Raw genomic sequence first — 15,349 nt, 5'->3', positions numbered from 1 at the left:
CCTGGTGACACAAAGAGGCACAGGTATTATCTGCACACCTAGCAGGTTGTGTTACAAGAGACAGCCCAGAGCCTGGATCTTTAATCTTTCTTATGGGCAGTAAACAAACCCAGCTTTTGCTCCAAAAAGACACTATCTTCATCTTCTAAGGCTATTCACGATCCAAACATACTTGAGAAGATAATCTGTAACCAAAGGACAGCAGTGCCTTCCTGCAAGAAAAACCTGAGAGACCTCTGGAGAACTGTCTCCCAGCAAAGTGGTTTACACGTTCCTGGATTCCTATAAGTGGTGTAGATAGTTTTGTGAAGTAGTAGAATCCTGTGAGAGTGTAGATCAGTTTGAGAAATGGATATATCAATTCCCAATTAGTTCAAATTCTCACTGCTAGATAATATGTATTGGGAGGTGGCAATGTACTTTCCTGTCTAAATCATTTTACTATGAATTATCATGACTTATCATGGCAGATGTCAGCCCCTTTGGGTTAAATTGGACTCTGATTTATATATTTTAAGCTGTGATTGACACCACGGTTAGAAACATGATTCAGAGCTGTAACAGGTGATTCTTAACATATATTTCCTTTACGTGACTGTTGCTGTTAAATCTTTGCCATATCATCTAAAAGTTCCTTCCAGGTATCACCAGAATTTATTTAACTTCCTTGTTTTAAATTTAGGATTAATTAATTTTTTAGCATACATTATCTCAACTAATTCAGTGGTGTCTCATAGTTTAATTTATAGCTTCCGAGTTCCCCCATTTTAAATGTACATTTTGATGAGTTTTACTGAATTTATACAGTCGTGCAACCATCACTAAAATCTAATTTTAGAACATTTTCATCATCCCTAAAAAGCTTCTTCCTGCCAATTTGCCCATCCTCACTTCCATCCCTCGTCCCTAATAACTTCTGATTTGCTCTATGTTTCCGTTTTTACATTTTCTAGAAATTTCTTATAAGTCAAATCAGTTTTTGTGTGTGTGTGTGTGTCTAATGTTTTTAATTTAGCATATAATACCTTTGTGATTCATTTATACTGTTGCATACATCAGGAGTATTTTCCTTTATATCTCTGAGTACTATTCCAATATATGGATGACTATTATATATTTTTCTATTGAGCAGTTGCTTATCTATTTTTGTTGCTTCTAGTTTTTGGCTATGAATAAAGATGCTGTAAACCTTCATGTATGTCTTTGTGCAAACACTTATTTTCATTTCTTGTAGGCCATACGGTAAGTGTATGTTTAATATTTAAGAGGCTGCTAGACTGTTTATCAAAGAGGTTTTACTATTTCACGTTCTCCTCAGCAATACATGAGGGTTACACTTTTTCCACATCTTTGCCCACAGTGTGTATTGTCAGTCTTTTTGATTTTATCCATTCTAGTGGGTATGTAGTGGTATCTCTTTGTATTTTTATTTTGCATTTTCCTAATTTCTAACGATGTTAAACTTCTTTTCATGTGCATATTTTCATTTATATATCTTCTTTGGTGAAATGTCTATTTGACCTTTTCTAAATTGGATTATCTTATTATTGAGCTATAGGTATTCTTCATATATTCTTGATGACAACCTTTGTTACATATATATTTTGCACGTATTTCCTCTCAGTCTATGACTTGTCTTCTCATTTTTTTAAACATTAACTTTTGAAGAGCAAAAGTTATCAATTTTTATTATATTTTTTATTTTGGGGATCAGAATATTTAAAATCCATTGGCCATAACCACCTACATTTATCTCTATTTGTGGTTCTAGGCCACTTCAAGCTTCCTTCTCCTATACAGTGGTGACATGGGCATTCACCACATTTGCCTTGTTGACTATTTCCTTCTGGTCCTATGGTTAACAAGTACTCCTAATTGACACAATGTTTATATAGTTAAATATGTAGGATTCTAGTCCTGCACACTTGATCCATCTTCCTCTTTTCATTGACTCCTAGAGAGTAATCTATTTCTTTGATTTCTACATTCTTGGTGGAGCCACCTCGTATCTCCTAAGAAACTATAATAAAATTATTACTTTATTATTATGGTCACATTATAGCTATGTAAGGACACATTTTCTTGATCTTAACCACCTGTTTTTTTTTAACATCTTTATTAGAGTATAATTGCTTTACAATGGTGTGTCAGTTTCTGCTTTATAACAAAGTGAATCAGTTATACATATTCATATGTCCCCATATCTCTTCCTTCTTGCATCTCCCTCCCACCCTCCCTATCCCACCCCTCTAGGTGGTCACAAAGCACTGACCTGATCTCCCTGTGCTATGCGGCTGCTTCCCACTGGCTATCTATTTTACGTTTGGTAGTGTATATATGTCCATGCCACTCTCTCACTTTGTCCCAGCTTACCCTTCCCCCTCCCCGTATCCTCAAGTCCATTCTCTAGTAGGTCTGCATCTTTATTCCCATCTTGCCCCTAGGTTCTTCTGACCATTTTCTTTCTTTTTTTTTTTTTTCAGATTCCATATATATGTGTTAGCATACGGTATTTGTTTTTCTTTTTCTGACTTACTTACTTCACTCTGTATGACAGTCTCTAGGTCCATCCACCTCACTACAAATAACTCAGGTTCATTCCTTTTTATGGCTGAGTAATATTCCATTGTATATATGTGCCACATCTTCCTTATCCATTCATCTGTGGATGGACACTTAGGTTGCTTCCTTGTCCTGGCTATTGAAAATAGAGCTGCAATGAACATTTTGGTACATGACTCTTTTTGAATTATTGTTTTCTCAGGGTATATACCCAGTAGTGGGATTGCTGGGTCGTATGGTAGTTCTATTTTTAGTTTTTTAAGGAACCTCCATGCTGTTCTCCATAGTGGCTGTATCAATTTACATTCCCACCAACAGTGCAAGAGGGTTCCCTTTTCTCCACACCCTCTCCAGCATTTATTGTTTGTAGATTTTTTGATGATGGCCACTCTGACTGGTGTGAGATGATATCTCATTGTAGTTCTGATTTGCATTTCTCTAATGATTAATGATGTTGAGCATTCTTAATCTGTATGTCTTCTTTGGAGAAATGTCTATTTAGGTTTTCTGCCCATTTTTGGATTGGGTTGTTTGTTTTCTAGATATTGAGCTGCATGAGTTGCTTGTATGTTTTGGAGATTAATCCTTTGTCAGTTGCTTCATTTGCAAATATTTTCTCCCATTCTGAGGGTTGTCTTTTCGTCTTGTTTATGGGTTCCTTTGCTGTGCAAAAGCTTTTAAGTTTCATTAGGTCCCATTTGTTTATTTTTGTTTTTATTTCCATTTCTCTAGGAGGTGGGTCAAAAAGGATCTTGCTGTGCTTTATGTCATAGAGTGTTCTGCCTATGTTTTCCTGTAAGAGTTTGATGGCGTCTGGCCTTACATTTAGGTCTTTAATCCACTTTGAGTTTATTTTTGTGTGTGGTGTTAGGGAGTGTTCTAATTTCATTCTTTTACATGTAGCTGTCCAGTTTTCCCAGTACCACTTATTGAAGAGGCTGTCTTTTCTCCACTGTATATTCTTGCCTCCTTCATCAAAGATAAGGTGACCATATGTGCATGGGTTTATCTCTGGGCTTTCTATCCTGTTCCATTGATCTATATTTCTGTTTTTGTGCCAGCACCATACTGTCTTGATTACTGTAGCTTTGTAGTATAGTCTAAAGTCAGGAGCCTGATACCTCCAGCTCTGTTTTTCTTTCTCAAGATTGCTTTTTAACCACTTATTTTTCAAAGAAAGCTATATAATTGAGAATCATTAAAATGTACATCAACAAAAGACTTGCTTATAAGATAAATTTTATTTGATTTCATGTTTAACTGAAATATTGTTAATTAGATAAAGTGATATCATTCAACCTCAGTGGATTGCAATCAAACATTTCATGCTTAATATTTTAATAAAAATGGTATTTTTCTGTAAGAATGACTAGCTTTTCTATTTTTAAAGATTACTTAAAGCCCAACTCACAGTTGACATTTTGCTTTTATTGCAGAAATAATGGTAATAAGAAAGATTAAATACATGTTAGCAAACTGATACACTTAATACTATGTCGTTTGCTTTAGAGGATTTGTTGTTCAGATTTTCTGAGTCTTTAAAGATTGACACATGTGTACATTGTGAAAAAAGGTAAATAGCCTCTGAGGCTCAAGGATAGTTCTACAGAGTATTAAAAGCATCAAAAAGCATGAAAGTTAATAACTCTTATCTTCTAATGCAGAAAAGTGAATGAATTGTTTAATGCCCTACTAATCTACCAAGGGACCTTTCTAGTCTTGTCACATTTTCTTCCCCTGTGAAGAGCAACTAAAAAATTATTATAATTCTATATTATTTTTCTATAATTACTCAGCTTTTTAAAAAAAATTACTTAGCTTTTAACATTTGGTTACAAGCATTTTAGTGGACTTTCAACCTCACATACATTTCCCTCATCTTTTACCTTCACAAAAATATACATATGGCAGAGATTTAAAATATAAAAGGTAAAAAGATGCAAATCCTAGATATAACAGTAGTTAAGAAATAGAAGAATACAAACAAAATGTCCTTTAAAATAATAATTAAAATTTCATAATTTTTCTATAGTCTACAGTAACAGACATGAGAACTCATGGCTGAAACTAATATATATTTCCATTTATATACATAGAATAAAAATATGTTCAATCTGTTTTTCAGCCTGCTGCCTATATTTCTAAAATGGTCATACTTATCATGTCATTTCCATGTTTTAAATATGTCAGTGGTTACCTATCGACCACTAGGTCAAATCAAGTTTACTTTCCATATGTAGTATTTAATTATTTGTCCTCTTATACTTTTTTTCATATTTGCTACACATCATATCCTGCGCAGCTACTTATAGTTTTAAAATTTAACAAAGATTTGTTGATAATCTGTAGTGTAGTAGTTCCTAGGCTCTGGAGATAGTAAGATCCCTATGTTTACCTCAAATCGTCAAAGATTCAGAGACCCCACAGTCTAGTGAGGGTATGTCAGCATCCTCATCTTCATCCTCATCATTGTCATGATAACTGTTCTTCCTTGTTTACTCAGGACAGATGCTGTGTGATGGGTTTTATATGTATGAACTCACTTAACCATTAGTGTAATCTGTAAGGTAGGCTCCACTTTAAGAGGAAGAAACTGAAGCTCTGAAGATTAAATATTTTGATTAAAGTTACACTGCTAATAATTCATAAGCCATACATCTGGAATTCTAACTGATAACCATCTTTGCCCTTTTCTCTACATGCCTTCTCCTATGACACATTTCAGTACCCTACAGGAAACGTCACAGGAGTACTGGAAACCAAGGAAGGGGGATTGGGGTGTCCACGATCCTGCCCGTTGTTGTAAAATGTTTAGGTTTTGCTTCATAGACAAAGAATCACTTCAGCTGAATTTTGAAGGATGCCTGTGACTTTACCAAGTGGACAAGGAGTGGGGAAAAGGGTATTTCAGTTATTTGCACAGTTAACAAATAAGAGCATGGCATTGGAGGAACAGGGAAGGGACATTGTAAAGCACAAATAACGTGGTAGAAGCCCTGTTTTCTGTGATGTGTGTGTGTGTGTGTGTGTGTGTGTGTGTGTGTAGTAGAATGCCTTAATATGGAACACAGTATGTGATTTATCAATATAAAAATTTTCTGAGGTTTCAGAAAGCAGTTTCCTAGAAAGACATTTAATTAGATAATCTTTTGTTTTCAAAAGAAATATTGTTAGCACCATAATAAGATCTCATAATAATAACACTATATTATTAAAAATCTTCCGATACAACACAGAAATTGTTTAAATTATTAGAACAGTTTTTAAAATTGGTATCTTGAACCCAAAAAACAAAACTAATCATGGGATTTTTTTTTAGGGTTCTGCTTTGGATTTTTGTTAATAATCTATTTCCTAACCTAAGGGAATGCTGTTGCCCAGCTAACAGAAGTTGTAGTTTTCAAATGAGTTTCCATGCACTCCTTCCATTTTTTGTGCTGTTGATTGCTATAGGTTTATTTCCTAATGATTTCAATTTTTCCTAAATAATACCTCTTTCATTTTCATACACATTTTCAGTCTCTTCTGAATAATGTTTGGATACTGAATCTCCAGGTGCTTAAATCTTTTGACATAAGCATTGTTGCTACTGCTCTGTTAGATGTTCCGTATATGTACTTCTTTCTTATACCTGAAGTAGAGACCACTACCTGTTTTGTACAGTCAGTGTCAATGTGGAGGAAACAATTTCTTCCACAGTCCATATTGGAATGCCAAAAAGGGAATAATTGACATAATCTAGATGTTGAATTTCATAGGAAGAGAAAAACTCTATTAGTCTAAAAATGTATCATCATCTAGAACATCAGGGATCATCAAGAATACCATTTAATGTAGAAATCACTGTGGAGTAGAAGAGAAACTAAAAGATTTTACTGTTGATCAGTAGGCATTTAATATTTATTTCCTTTTCTCCTCTTATATAATACTAGGCTGGTTATTTTCTAATGCAATCATTGTGATAATCGTAGAGGTGAGTTGCGGAATAGACACAACACATCTAATCATTTATTAACATTCTCAGCGATTTCAGGGAAAAAACTATTTCTAAATCTTATTTTGATGTTAAAAATATATACTAATTTGCTAGTAGAATAAAGAAATGGAGGCCTTACTTGATTTTAAAGAAGGCCAGCTGACAAGCAGTTCCAGAGCAGGAGAAGGTCTAGAAATTCAGATTTTGAAGTCGGAGGCTCTGCTTATATTTATAGCAAACTGGCTGAACTACTGTAATCATTCTTAAATGTATCCTTAAGGTATTTTTAATAAGAAGATTTCATAACTTAATTTTATAATTAAAAAATAAAATTGTTTTATTAAGGCTAAAATTAGGTAATTTTTCCTGTACTGTAACCCAAACTTCCTTTTCCGATTAATATTTATGAGTTGCAGTCCTTAATTCAAATACCAGTGTGAATATGGTATGACTTTCCACTCCTTTGTTGCCACTCTCGCAAAGCATTTTCCATTTGTCTATGTCTGTAATATCAGTATTTCTAACTTTATTCCTTTACTTAAATTATTTCGCCAGCTCACGTTTCTTGATTTATTTTCTTTTAGTCTTTTCCAATATAGGTGTAATTATTTTTATTATTTAAATTTTAACTCAATCTTCTGATTGACAGTAGTAATGCATATATAAGGCATTTTCTTATTCTTATATTGGACTTTGAAAATGAAAATCCAGATACAGAGACCCACAGTTGTCTGCTGGAACTAAATCACTTGTTTGGAAGGGATGAAGAGACCCATCACTCATAAATATTCTTTATGCTCATGACATTTTTAAGGTGCAGTTTTGAAAGTGATTATTTAAAGCTAGAGAGTCAACTTAGAGCAACACATTTTCGACTTCATCAATTGTTATTTATCGAATGTCCACTGAGCCAGTGGCCTGTGATTAGTATATGTCACAGGCTATCATGGGAAGATTTACCAGTCAACTCTAGATTCCTCGGTTAAGATGATTAAAACTTCCAATGTGGCTTTTGAATTTCTAACTCCAGTTTTACATCTGGGAGGAATTTGTTTGAGATGACATCAAAATAGGCAATTTTTTTTTTGAGGGAATAATGATAGCAAATTATTTCAAATAAATAAGAGTCTTAGTATTGGGGGAATTTTGTTACTATAAAAAGAGTGCAATAAAATGGCAAGAAATGCAGAAATATTTAATCTAATTTAAAATTTTTGAATCTGTACAACACAAAAACATTTGTATTAGTAATTTTCAACAGAAGATATAAATGACTGTCAACATCTCCAGGGAGCTTTTAGAAAGGAGGCGCTACCTCAACCTTCAGTCTTTAGAGTGTCTCTTGCTCAGGAGTGCACAGTAGCTCAGACCCATTGCTCAGCATCATATAATATTTATGTGGGACAGTCAGGCATTTGCAGAAATGGGAAGAGTAAGCAAAATATGTTATCTTTAATCAGTGCAAAACTCTAGGTGAGAATGTGAATGACAGGTGAAATAAAGCAGATTTTTTTTCCTCTAGGGAAATTGAAAGTAGGAGTTATTGTAGTTATTTGGTAACTTTAAGGTTTAACTTTGCCAAAAAGAGAGAGCATACCTCTGATTCTTCTAAATCCAGGTGGAATTAGGCAATTCATGAGGAGTTTCTCACTCTTTACACATTTTCAATATCCTTAATTCCAGAATTCCCTTCCTGCTCCTATCCTTTCCTATCTATGCAAAATGAATATGGTTTTAAACAAGGACATCAGGTAACCTCTTTTCTCTGAAAAAATTTCTGGAATTCTCTACTTGTTCTCTGTTCTTCCTCTTTGCTTAAGTCTGAGTTAGAACTGAGCCCCAGACTTTGAGATTACTTCTAAAATAGAAGTGAAGATCAAAAAAGGCTACATTTGGCCAGAGCAGATATATGGGAGAAGGTGGAGAAATAGGACAGCACACGATGTCCTGTCAACTTTGTAACCATCTCCTTCTGGGTGACATTTTCTTTCTATTCTTCAGTTGAAGGTCTACAGATGAGCTTTCACGGAAGCATGCCTGAGGCAAGTCTCTGGAGAGGGTGTGTAGTAAGAGGTATCTGTATGGATGTGCATATATATTGAGCGCCAAGAAAAAAGGAGACAGGAGTGGAACAAAACAAAAAAGGAGGAAAGAAATTGCCTTTAAATAATATGTTTGCAATGGCTGTAGTTTTTATAGAACGATGTTGTGGGTGTTCTGGAAAAATGGAATCAAACTAATAGTTTCACGACTTATGACAAGAACAAGAAGATTAAAGAGTAAACCGGGAATGACTCAGGGAAAGGGTGAATGGGCCTCTTTGGCAAATACCCTTCTTTAGTGAGACTTAGGAGAGAGCTGACACATTCATTGGTACAGACTGCACATGTGAAAACAAAGGAAAATAACATTTGAAGTTAAGTTATCCCAGGACCTACATCATAAAATGAGTTATAGATCAAGACCAAAGCTGTGCTGAGGTTTAACATAAACCGTTTGCCAGAAACAGGCGTTCACATGTCATTTCTGAATTTTGATTAAATTCATGTCAGGAGATTACGAGTATCTCTTGAATCTAAAGACCCTTTCTTGGTTGGCAAGATTTACTACTTCTGAGGGCAACATAACAGGAGACAAGTTAGTAATGCTATTGATGACAGTCAATGTGTGCTGGGAAAATAAACATCAATCTGCTAAGTAGGATGACAGCGTGAGGTAACAGAAGACTGTAACAACAGTCTTAACGGTAAGAAATTGCAATTTCCCCTGCTGTGTTTTAAGCTGAGTTTATATGACTACTGCATTATACAAATTAATATTTAATGCAGTTCAACATCAAGCTTGTCAAACGGTAGTGCAGGATGTAGACCCTTGCAAAATCACACAGTTTCCGTGTGTGATAGAGGGTAACATCATACATTTTTTTCTGTTTTTCATTTTAGCTGATTCAAGCCCAGGGTTGTCTCACCAACCATTCCCCTTTTTGCAACCAATATTGTTGTGTAAATCACACTGACCCAGTGAAAATGAAAGGAAAGCAGATTTTGTTTTCAAGTGTTCTGAGAAATAATACCATGGATTATTGGAGAGTATTCTGTATGTGGAAGGACTGAGATAACATATTGAAATTAAAACATTGACTTCTGTTCTTCTCTCTTATTCAAACTTACATTGAGAGATATGACTTTGGGGGATGGGGTATGATAACGACCCAGAAAGACTTTCCTGGGCTTATCTTCTTTCCTTTGGTATGTTAGTAGTTTGGTCAGGGAAGGTGGGCAGGTCAAGGAAATAATTTAGTAAACTCCTTTGATCTAAAGGGGAAAGATACCCACTGTGGATTCATGAGCAAATATGTCATGATTTACAGCAGCCTGTGACTATATCCTGCTGCCCTTATGAGGTGGATGGTAGTCCTGTCTGTTCTCAGCCTCATGGGGGAAACTGAGAGATGTTTCCTTGTTTTTCTTGATTTGAAGTCAACCTAGTTATTTTTCTTGCATTGGAGATGGGTTGGTGCTCAGTGAAACTTGGCTGTCATATGGCAGATGGCCATGACTATGGCCATTATTGACTATGGTCAGTCTTAGGCAAAATAATGAAGCCAACAAAATTTGTCATCACCCTCCAGCCACGTCTCCTTTCTACATTCCTTTGCACAATTTCAGCCCCACTTTCAGTTTCTATTCGTAGTCCTCATGCACACCTTAACCAGACTGGTTGGTTTTCCTTTGGAAGTACACATCCAGCCCTTTTAACTCTTTCCCATTAAAATATGCATCCCATTAAAATATGCATTTCCCATTAAAATATGCATATTACAGGAATGTTATTGTGGAAATTTTTAATCTAATTTACTCTAGTTTTAGAAGCCGTTTGTCATAATTAACAAGGCCCCTATATTTCCAGTCACTAAGTATTGGTGAAGAAGTATTTTGGTCACAAGAGGCCTTCCCAGTAGTCTCATAGTGATCACACGTGAAGAGATGATGTAATCATAGCGATTGACAGCTTTTGTCTCTGGATGTGGCAACTGCATTCTCCAAGTTTCTCAAGCTGGAATACCTGGAATCATCCTCAACTCCTCTGTTTCCCTCACACCCCACATCCAAATCATTGGAAAATCCTGTAATGTCTAACTTCACATCCTGAATCTGCTACTTTTAACCACTTGCACTGTCTTTTTTCACCTGCCTTTTGCTTTAGTCTCCAGAGTCAGTGATTCCCAATGTGAGTACTATCAAAATATTTTGAAGCATTTTCAAAACATGTAGAGCCATGTTCCTTAGTCAGAGGGGTTGAAGAAGACATTAGGCCTTTAATGGGCAGGGGCCAGTGATGCTAGATGCCCTTCAACACACAGAACAGTCCTCCAGAAAAAATGAATTATCCTCCATCCTGCTTTCCTTTTAAATGTCTCACATTCATGGTCATTCCTGAGCCTAGAATCTAATTCCATTTTATTTATAAATACAAAGTGGGTTTTTGTTTTTGTTTTTGTTTTAATGTATAGGAATTTTCCAGGAATGTGCCTGTTATGTAAATTGAAGGAATGTTATATTTAGTGTTGTTTAAAACTATTAGGATTTTTTCATCATCTCAGAAAATGACATCGTCGTTGGCTGTGCTGTTCTTGGTCTTTGAGTTGCCCATATAAAACACTGGTCAGCTCTTTTAGCTTTCACATTTACAGCAGGCATACAAATGGGTGTCAAAATCTGATCCTTAGTCGCTGTTTTCTAGTGTCTTCTTGCAGGAAAAGACACATTGAAATACATAATTTTTAAAATAAATTATTTTTCATTTATTGATGTTTGGTATTAAAAATAGGGCTTTTGAAATTCTGTATTATTCTAAGTGTTGATTTCTTTTGGTACTCTGTTGTATTGGTAGGTTAGATTTATTTAGAATTGTAAAGAGGGCACTACTAATATTTTTTATTTAAAAAAATGCACTGGGCCTGATAGGGTTGAGAATCACTCTCCTGCTGGTTTCTTCTTCTTTGCCTCCCTACCGTCAGTTCTTCCCATGGCTGTCAGTTATCCTACAACCCTGGAGCAGACCCTGCCACCTCTTTTGGAAGAGTTCTCCAATGGCTTCCGTGTCACGTAGAATAAAACGCCAGATGAAGGGCTGTGTGCTCTTTCCCTGATAACTTCTCTGCTTCCCCTCCTAACATCCCCTGCTCCAGTAACACCCCCAGCTCACTCCTCTTTAGTGAGAACTGATCTCCTTGCAGTTTTCTTCACACATCCAGCAAACACCCACCTGCCTGATGGATGGCAGTGCTGCACTTCATTCCAGCCTCTGCTCAAATGTTTCCCTTTCCTATCAAAAATGATCTTAGCCTCCCTGCCTTCATGATCTCTTCCCCCACCTTGGTTTTACTTTTTTCATCCTGTTTGTTAGCTCCTGATACATTACACACATACATTTCTGTCTCTTCTCCTGAGTAGAATATGAACGGTATGAGAGCAGAGACTCGGTCTGTTTTGTTCCCTGCTTGATCTGTGATGCCTAGAATGGAGCTGGCATGTCATAGTCACCCAACTATACTGAATGAATGAGTGTCTGTGTTTTCAAATTTCAAGGTTGAATACTGGGAGTGACTTTTCTTAAGAGCAAGATCATGGGCAATTCAGCTTTAAGCCTCAACTTCCACATCTGAATCAAGATGCCTAATTCTTAGGATTCTTATAAAGGTTAAGAAGGATAATTTATGTAAAGCCCTTATTATATTGCACAGAATATATAAACATTCAATGTAAAATAACTATCTAGCTATCCATTTATCTCATTTATTCATCCAACTATGCATTTACTTGTCCTTGTATTCTCTCTCTCATATCTGATCCTCTTACTTTGACAATTCACAGAGTAGTTAGATTAGCTCCAGTGTGCCTTTGGTCATATGGTTTTTGAGACTTGTATATCTTGTAGGTATACATAGACCCTGAAAGTGATTCTCTCAAAGAAGACAGAAACTTTTATAATCTGTTAGGTGTGATAGAAAAATTGATATAGAAAAACTCTTTGGGAATATATAATATTATTTTATTATTATTAGTGTATTCTAGAAAATGCTTTCACCTAGTAGATCTGTTTTACTGGATCTCATCTTTTCTTCTACCTCTGCAATTGTTATAAGAATTTAATTCTAGGAAACTGTTAAACTTAATTGCCAGATAGGGGGGAACTGACCATGATGTTACTGCATCATTGGAACCTCTATAAAATTATTCATACAACTAGAGAAGTTGAATTTCAGTAGAAACAATAATTTAAATCCATTTATAACAAATTTAATTAAAGGATTTTGGTCCATTAGAGACAGAAATCAATCACACAAGTGCTTTTTTCAGTACTTTCACTCTCCAATTTTTCCTTTTTCTGTAGGTCATCCAGGGATTTTTGCCTTATTTCAGTCATTAAGGTAAGTAGTAATTTGTGGGTCTACTTATTGGTTATTTGCAGGAAAACTCCTGGTTACTAAATAACCAATATTTTACTCTTATTCCTGGAGTTTAGGGAAGAGATATGCCCTTTTATGAATACACAGTAATTGAAGATGCAATAAGTATTTCATACATAAGTTGATTCCTTAGAGGAAATTTCAAAATCAATTGCAGCATCATTTGAAAGAGCAAAAAACTAGAAACAATTCAACTCCTAAGGAGGTTGGTTAAGGGGGGAAATGGCATAGCTATATAGACTTAGTATTTGTAAATTGAAACATATAGATTTACCCAGAAGGATATATATCAATTTGTTGAATGGTTTTTGCTTCAGGATTAGAGTTATGAAGTAATTCACCTTCTACATATATCAACTTGATAGATTATGATTATTATCTAATAATAATTATAATGGTAATAATAAAGCAATGCAGATTAAAATCCTCTGCATTTAATATCCAGATAAATTTTCTAGAAAAGAATCATATCTGATATTAAGTACATTTTCCTGTAATTTAGGAGTCAGAAGAGCTTATATATTCAGTTCAATGCTTCTGGGAAGAATGTAATTTGTAACATGCATAGAGTACTTGGACAAGCTACTTAACCTTTCTGAGACCGTTTCCTCACTTGTAAAATGCAGATTATAAGAGTAACTACCTCAAAGACAGTAAAACTGAATCAGAGAATTACTACTCACACTAAATGCCATGGCAAAGGAAACTATTGGCTTGACTTTAAATCAGAACAACAAAGCCCTTCCAGAAGAATAGGGGACACAGAGGAAATCCTGCTTATTAGTGGTCGTAACCTTTGCCTCCCCTCCAGAACTTTATGTCTATTTCTTCTTTCACATATTTAAATAGAAATTATTATTTTACTGCACCTTCTTTTAGGCTTTCTTCCTAAGCTCACTGGGAAAGGATGTTTTCTCCTCAGAAGCTAAAGAAATTTGTCTAATTCTCCAGCAAGAGTTTAAGAAAGGTTTAATGCTGTAACTCTAGGTCATACCACAAGAACTTGGTCCCAAATGTGTACAGAAGGATATGTGCTCAATATCAGGTAAGAGCAAAGACAGAAATTGAGGTGTAGTCCAGATCTCCAAAGATCTTGAGTTTATATGACTCATGGAGAATAATCATGTTACAACGAATGTCTTTATATTGCTGTCTCATTACCTGCCATCTGAACAAAAGTAGGGTCTTGGCTGCTCTCCTCCCCTAAAATTTCCTTATGAATGTCTCTGGGGGTTTTCATGTACCCATGACCAGTACCTTATGTTCCTCTATCATGTCAAATAACTTGCTGATATTTCCTGCCTCATCTTGCAGTGCTTTTGCTACAAAGCATCTTGCAGTGGCTCTGCTTTTTACAAGGATGTTCCATGAGGCTCCAGGTTCCCTGCCTCCTGATGCTACCCAAGATGTAGAACCTTTGAGTTGCCAAATGCTGTACATTCCTTTATTTTTATTGTGTTAGGGTCAATCTCAGTAGCAATACAGAAAATAACTCTTTCCCCAAACAATGAGAATAAAGTTGTCCAAAGATCCCAAAGCTTTGCCAAGTACTTGCTCCTTGAATGTTGCCCATTTCCCAAAACTGTCCTTTTCATTTCAGTTCTTAGCCCAGTGAATCAAATCTACTTCCTGTCTGGGGGATAAAGTTCATATAGTCTTATTCCTTCTTCATCTTCCAGGTTTTTCAGAAGAACTTGGTCCTCCTTCCAGGTTCCTCACAAGAACTTTTTCTCCTATTAGATAGGAACATCGTCCCATGAGTTCTGTAGATAAAACCAGATTTTAAGGCTAGACTGTAAGATTCATCTGGGAACCCAGATATTTGTAGTTATGAGAAGGGAAAGAGAGCTAGTATTTTTGATGGCCTTGTCATATGTTTCATCCCATTTTGTGTTTACAATAGTCCTGTGAATTAGTTTTAGTGCTAGGTTTTGTCTGTGGACTGAATTCTCAATCCTTTCTCAATCATTCTGCATTTTCATCTTTTTTACGGGGGCTAGAAGTCTTGAAACTATATTCCCCAGACTCGTGACTCTCTTGCTGCCAGGTCTTGGGTATGGTTTAGGTTTGGCCATTGAGATTTACTTATGCAAGACTGGAAAGCTGAAGGGATGCAGGAGTGGTTTTTCTTCCTTCAGTGGTGATAGCTGATATGTAGACTTCCACAGACAAATTTGACAGGAGCTGAACTCAGTGTTGCACCACCTGGTTCCAAGATTTAGGGCTGTGGGCAGTTGGGAAGTTGGCAGTTATGTCAGGACGCTTTCTCACCTCTGGGTAACAGCAGCAGTTTTATAATCTTTCACATCTGCAGGGGCATGAGTTGAAATCTAACAGCA

General features: G+C 35.7%; 1 long non-coding RNA gene across 4 annotated transcripts in view; it reads left to right on the top strand.

The window, feature by feature from the left end:
* Nucleotides 1-15,349, top strand: part of LOC118883955 — a 138,949-nt gene that overhangs the window by 104,089 nt on the left and 19,511 nt on the right. For 3 of the 4 annotated variants that reach the window (XR_005017147.1, XR_005017149.1, XR_005017146.1), the window contains one exon: nucleotides 12,935-12,971. This is a non-coding gene — a long non-coding RNA (uncharacterized LOC118883955). Of the gene's footprint in view, nucleotides 1-12,934; nucleotides 12,972-13,997; nucleotides 14,056-15,349 lie in introns of all 4 variants that reach the window. The other variant, XR_005017148.1, reaches the window with a different exon arrangement.

Source organism: Balaenoptera musculus, chromosome 18 (assembly GCF_009873245.2).
Source record: "Balaenoptera musculus isolate JJ_BM4_2016_0621 chromosome 18, mBalMus1.pri.v3, whole genome shotgun sequence".
In the NCBI taxonomy this organism is placed as follows: Eukaryota; Metazoa; Chordata; class Mammalia; order Artiodactyla; family Balaenopteridae; genus Balaenoptera; species Balaenoptera musculus.
The sequence above is the reverse complement of the archived record's forward strand: the minus strand, read 5'-3'. Positions and strand labels throughout refer to the sequence as shown.